This window comes from Balaenoptera acutorostrata, chromosome 2 (genome assembly GCF_949987535.1).
Source record: "Balaenoptera acutorostrata chromosome 2, mBalAcu1.1, whole genome shotgun sequence".
In the NCBI taxonomy this organism is placed as follows: Eukaryota; Metazoa; Chordata; class Mammalia; order Artiodactyla; family Balaenopteridae; genus Balaenoptera; species Balaenoptera acutorostrata.
In genome coordinates, this window is record NC_080065.1 from 15,073,030 (window position 1) to 15,079,028 (window position 5,999).

The 5,999-nt window shown below is 44.0% G+C and overlaps 1 long non-coding RNA gene across 1 annotated transcript; it reads left to right on the plus strand.

Annotated features, from left to right (window-relative positions):
- The first annotated feature begins 1,700 nt into the window (after positions 1-1,700).
- Positions 1,701-5,611, plus strand: LOC130707337 (uncharacterized). Its single transcript, XR_009007237.1, has 3 exons — positions 1,701-1,889; positions 2,028-2,129; positions 5,079-5,611. It is a non-coding gene; the product is annotated as an uncharacterized LOC130707337 (long non-coding RNA).
- The last annotated feature ends 388 nt before the right edge of the window (positions 5,612-5,999 follow it).

Below are 5,999 nucleotides of genomic sequence, written 5' to 3' on the forward strand. Positions count from 1 at the left end.
ATTGTTGAGTTTTAATAAACCACTGCAAAACGTAACAACTTAAATAACTATTATTATGTCTCACGGCTCTGTCAGTTGACTGGGCCAAGTGGTTCTTGCTCAGAGACTCTCGTGGAGACTCTCAGACATGCAGTCTGACACCAGGTCAGCTGGTGCTGCAGTTACTCCAAGACTCGCTGGGCTGGATGTCCTATGAGGTCCACTCACGTGGGCCACAGCAGTGATGGCTCAGCTGGGGCTGTTGACCTACGTGAGCCTCTCTGTGTGACTTGGACTTCCCACAGCCTAGTGGCTGGATTTCCAGGGGAGCAATGCAGGGATGAGTGTTTCCAAGGACTGGAAGCAGAAGTTACTGAGCCATTGAAGGGCTGTGCTTGGAACTGTGACAGCGTGACTCCACAGTAGCCAGTGGGTGAAAGCAGCCATGGGGCCCGCCCAGGATGTGGAGCAGTAAATTGCCCCTCCTGATGGGGAGCCAGCAGGTCACATCACCAAAAAGCCTGTGGGATGGGAGATGAGGTCACAGCCATTTTTGGAACAGATGATCCACCACACACAGCTTTGTCATTAACCTGCAATGAAACTATCCACCTGCAGATGAATTTCCACTTCCATCCACACTGTTTTTCTGTGCTTAATTGGGCACAGAGTAATATTCAATTTATTTTTCCTAACTGTTGCCAAGGTTACATTTGGGGCCTTAACTGTTATTAGTCCATACCCTCTTATACCTTGGAAGGCTATTCTAATTCAAACAGGTATTGAAGCCCCATGATAAGAGCATCATGGGGAGGAGGGCGTGGCTGAAGCTGCCACTGTTTGATTGACAGTCATGATGGTCCCGTGTACCCGTGGCGGTTCCCAGCCTCTCAGTGAGGACCAGGCAAGAACACGTAACTAGATCAGTTCGAATCCATCTCTATCATGAAAACTTTTTTTTTTTTTTGGCCACACCGTGCGCACAGCATGTAGGATCTTAATTCCCCGACCAGGGATGGAACCCGTGCCCCCCTTGCTCCCCCCGCAGTGGAAGCTCGGAGTCCTAACCACTGGACTGCCAGGAAAGTCCCCAAAACTCTTCTTATCAAGTTGACGATCCACCTCTCTTTCAAACCTTACGTCCCAATATTTCTCACCAGCATCCATGTTCCAATCCAACCAGACTTCTCACCCTGCGCTTTCCAGCCTTGTTTGCTCTGCTTTCTCTACTCCCACTTCTCCCCATGCCAGCTCAGACTCCACTCCCACATCCCCATTGATTGAAATATTACTTCTTTCATGACAAATTCAAATTCCACTTCCTCTAGACTGACTTTCCCGATTTCCCTGCCAAAGGGTGTGACGTGACGCCGTTCTTCTCTGAACCTCTGGAACTCTCGCCTTGTCTACCTGGAGTCACAGTCATGTTGAGGCTTGTGTCTAATTCTCTCCCTTTACTTTTACAGCCGCACAACTCAGCACAATGGCTCCCTCACCACGGGTGTGGTCAACGTGTGTTGACTTGGGTCGAACATTCCGGAATGTCATTCTCATTATGGAGTCATTCCATTCACCCATTCATCCACTCAGTAACCCAACAAATAGTGACTGGGCATAATCCCCATGCCAAACCAAAAGAATGTTTTAACATAACTCTGCACTTCAATAAATATTCCCACTTCCACAGTCAAAATGACCTTACCAGAGGAGGTCATGTCACATGTTCACTTCAGGTTCAGCTCCTTAAAGACCAAAAGAGATGTCTCTCGGTGCTAGACCAAGGGCTGTCCACAAAGACCTGAGTAAAGCATCTGCAGGACCCTGGTCTTCATCATCTAGTCAGCTTGCCCTTGGCAGCCAGACCTCGAACAGGCTCTCAAATGTTGCCTCTTCTGATCGCGTTCACAAATGTGAGGGCTTCCTTGGTGACGCTTCTGATTCTGTTTTTGCTTCATCCACACGGAGCTGGGGCAACCCATCTGTCCATGCCCTCCACATGGCTCCTAACGTTTTCACTCCCTGGGCTGGTCTTTGTTACTTTCTTACAGGTCAGTCTTTACACCAGGAGAAAGGCCAGCAAGAGGAACTCCAGGCCCATCATGGAGGACGGTCGGAAATGTCAAGGTGGGACAAAATCTTCAAACACAGAGGTGAGTTATTTAGCCACTCTGTGTTTCCGTTTCCTCAAGTGAAAATGGGAATAGTAAGGGCCCCTATTTCAATGAGATAATGCACGCACGCATTACAACTGTGCCTGGTACATAATAAGCAGCTCATGAATGTGAGGTTTTCTTGCTGTTGCTGAATTAGTGTTGTCTTGGGTCATGTTTCTGAGACAAGGAAGGGTCTGATTTTCAGCAAAGTCACAGGGAGGGCAGCTTCAGCCAAATCCACAGGGGAATGGGGAGTCGGGGGGCACCCATTGTCAAGGGCAAGGGGCTTCCCGGGGGAAAGAATTTCCTGGCACTGCCTGTTCTCTTCGTTGACAGGCAAATCAGCTCCAGCAGCCCTTGGGCTGTTCTCTGAGAAGAGTGGCAGGTGTTGAGCTTTGAGAAACAAAAGTGCGTTGGAGCTGGGAGAACAAGCAGGGACATGGCAGGGACCCAAGGGGTCTGGGCGAGTCCTGCAGCATGCGTCTAGCTATCTTCTGCAAAGTATTTCCTGCAATTCTTGTCTTTGATTTTCCTTTTCATTCTACAGCCCCACTCTCTGTCCTATGTTCCAGTTCATTTTACAACCTACAGTCTGTTCATTCATTCAGCAAATAAATACTTACCAAGTCCTACTATGACAACCTCTATGCCAGGACCTGGGAATATGTCACCGAACAAAAAGGGCAAAAATCCGCGCTCTCATGGAAATATTCAGTGGTGGCAAATTTTACTACTTTTTAGAGTAGATGTGAATTTTAGAAATAGCCAAAAAGACAGAGAAGAGGTGATTAACTGCGTAATAGCAATTTTTACCCAAAGTAAGTTGCGATTATAAATTAATAAGACTAATTTTCTCCTAAGCCTATTAAACTAATCTTTCTCAGGCTATAATTTTCATAGGACTTTTTAAAAATTACACTTTTTTTTATTACATAGGCACATAATCACACTGCTGGAAACTAAAAAAAGTAAATTAATCACCTATAATTCCACTGGCTTAATACAACTACTTTCAGCTTTTGGGGGGATTTTCTTCCTGTCTTTTCTTGTATCTACTTTTCTTTTTTTATAAACTTGAACTCATTAATATATATTCATATATTCCTTTCTCACTTCATGTATTACCATAAGCAGAGTCCCATGGTCTATATGAACAACATTTTAATGACCATATGAGATTCTTTACTTACTCATTCCCTATTATTATTTTGGGTTGTTTACAATGTTTTCACTATTAATTATCAAACTGATTCATTGGGAAAATAATTCCAAAGGAGGAGTTCCAATTATGTGTGAAGCACTGAAACCACAGTCAAAGTGAGTTCACTGATTCCTGGGGAACACTTCTGAACGATGCCTCTGATTTGAATATATCAGGTTTATCATGTTGGTTAAAAAAACAATAATCTGACCCTGCAGTTTCATATTTCGCATGCTTGAGGAGTTCTTTATAAGTTGACAGGAGGCCTCCAAAAGAGGAATTTTCGGAATTTGATTTTTATCTCCATCCGACTGCACCAGAAGCCATCTGCTAAATCTCCCTGAAAGTGCTCTGCTACCCTTAGCAGGAAAGATATGGATGTGGGAGCAGAGGCTGGGGGCATCCTGTGATTTGCCCGTGTTTTTCGGGCCTCAGCTGACCCCGGAAGGGTCTTGGCCGCAGTCTCCCCGGAAGGGGCCCCAGGTCTCGTTGTCACTGGTTTTTCAGAAGGCTCTCCAAGGCCACCGACATCTGTTAGACACGACCCCAGACAAAGACAGCTGGGAAAACCCACAAGGAAGGAAATCCCACTGTGAAAGGAGCTGCCTCTGGGGCCCTCCAGGGCCATAGTTAGACATTGTTCAGTCACAAAAGGCTCGAGTTGAAAGCTGCTGCGGATTCCGGGTCAGTCTCTTGGCCCCGTGGCAGAGGAGGGTGGGAGGGGACACAGAAGCGCCTGTGTCCCTAGGAGGGCCTGCCACTGGCTGATGGGCAGCTGCGGGGCTGCTGGCCAAGAGCCGGGACTCTGTCTAGATAGGGCCTGGCCCCCGAGGAGACCAAGCGACAGGCACCGACAATGGGCCATTAGCTCTCTGTGGTTTCTCCCCCCAGCGCTGGCCTTCACCGCGTGGTCCACCGTCCCAGCTAAGAGCTCCCTTCGAACTGTAGTCAATCGTAGTCAAAACTTTCCAACAGCCAGCTGCACGGGCTCCCGGGGCTGGACAAAGAAGCAAAAAGTGGGACTTCTTTTAGCCACACACCCCCCATCTCCCCCCTGTAAGGCCTACGGAAAGGAGAATGAGTTTTTAAAGTATATAAACTGTTCAAAATTGGGAGTGCACTTTCACGGCTGGACAGAGTGGCAGTGCCCTTGGCAGATATCTGATACCGACGCGCGCAGCGCTCTGGGTGAAGAGAGCAAGCACGTGGTAGGGAGAAAAGGGTGTCATAGGAGCATCAGAAAAGAAAAATCACCTCCAAGCTGCTGTCGACAGCTTTCTCTTACCAGTTTCTGCAGCTCCTCAAAAGCCTTCACGTGACAAGTGCTATATGGTCCCTGAAGTGGGCCACTAGGGCAAAGGGTCAGGCTTGGAGGTTGGCATGCATGGGGGTCCGGCTCGCGCTCTCCAGGATTAAAACTGGAAATGACCTCATGCCTGAGGGGCTCAGCCTGACGCTCTTTATTTTGACTCAGGGCTGGGAGAGAGGACGGGTCCTTAAAAAAATAACTTCTAAAAAGAAGCAAGGGAAATCAGGTTAAAACAAAAACTATATAAATGTTTCAGATGTTACATGAAATTTCTAAAAATCTTATATGTTCTGGTATAATGTTATAAGTCATAATTCTAGTTATTACTTTAAAATGTGTATCTCAGAAATAACTAAACTTCCTTGTCAATTGCATTATTATGAACTTTCATCAAATCTTTAACCACGGTCATTTTTAAGTCTTTTGTCATTTACAGACAGTTCTGGGCGTACTCTGATGCTTTTGCAAAAATGTTCCTATAAAAGGGTTTCATCTTCAAGGAATTCATGGAAAAGACTCTGACAAGTACAGGTTTCTGGTAACTGACTATACTGCTGAACTGAATGAATAAGCATTTTCAGAACTCTAATGGAAAACTGATGAACTCTTAAAACTGCTAACAAAAGATCAAGATGAAAAAAAAAATTAATTACATGGGACTGAGTGAACTGATGAGGATGATTATAATTTTTGTGACTTTCTATTGAATAAAAAAAAAAAAAGAAACTACTAAAACTGTTTTGCAAAGTAGCTATACACATTTTACACACCCAACATAAATGTATGATTGTTTCTTCACATACTCAATAACAGTTGGTATTGTTAGTCTTTTTAAAAATATCCCTCTTCTCAGTGGGTATAGAGTGAGAAAGTTCTAGAGAACTTGTGTATGACATTGTGCCTGCAGTTAATAATATTATACTGCATACTTAAACCTCTTTGAAGAGGGTATATATCATGTTATATGGTTCTTACCATAATAAAAAATTATAATGATAAAAAATAAAATAAATAAAAATATCCTTCTTAGTGTGTAATGATATCTCTATGGAGTTTTGATTTTCTTTTCCCTAATGACTAATTGAGTATGTTTTCAGTGCTTATTGGTCACTTGTATGTCTTCTTTGGTGAACTGTCTATTAAAATCCTTTGCACTGCATATTTGGAGGGGGGAGTGTTTCCTCTTATTATTGAGTTCTTAGGTTTAAAAAATATATTTTGTATGCACATCCTTTTTCAGATATAATATTTGCAAATATTTTTCCTTGTTTGAATTATTTCTTCATTTTATTAATGTCTCTTGAAAATAAAAAAATTTTCATTAAAAAAAAAAAAACTAACACACAAAACTTTCCTC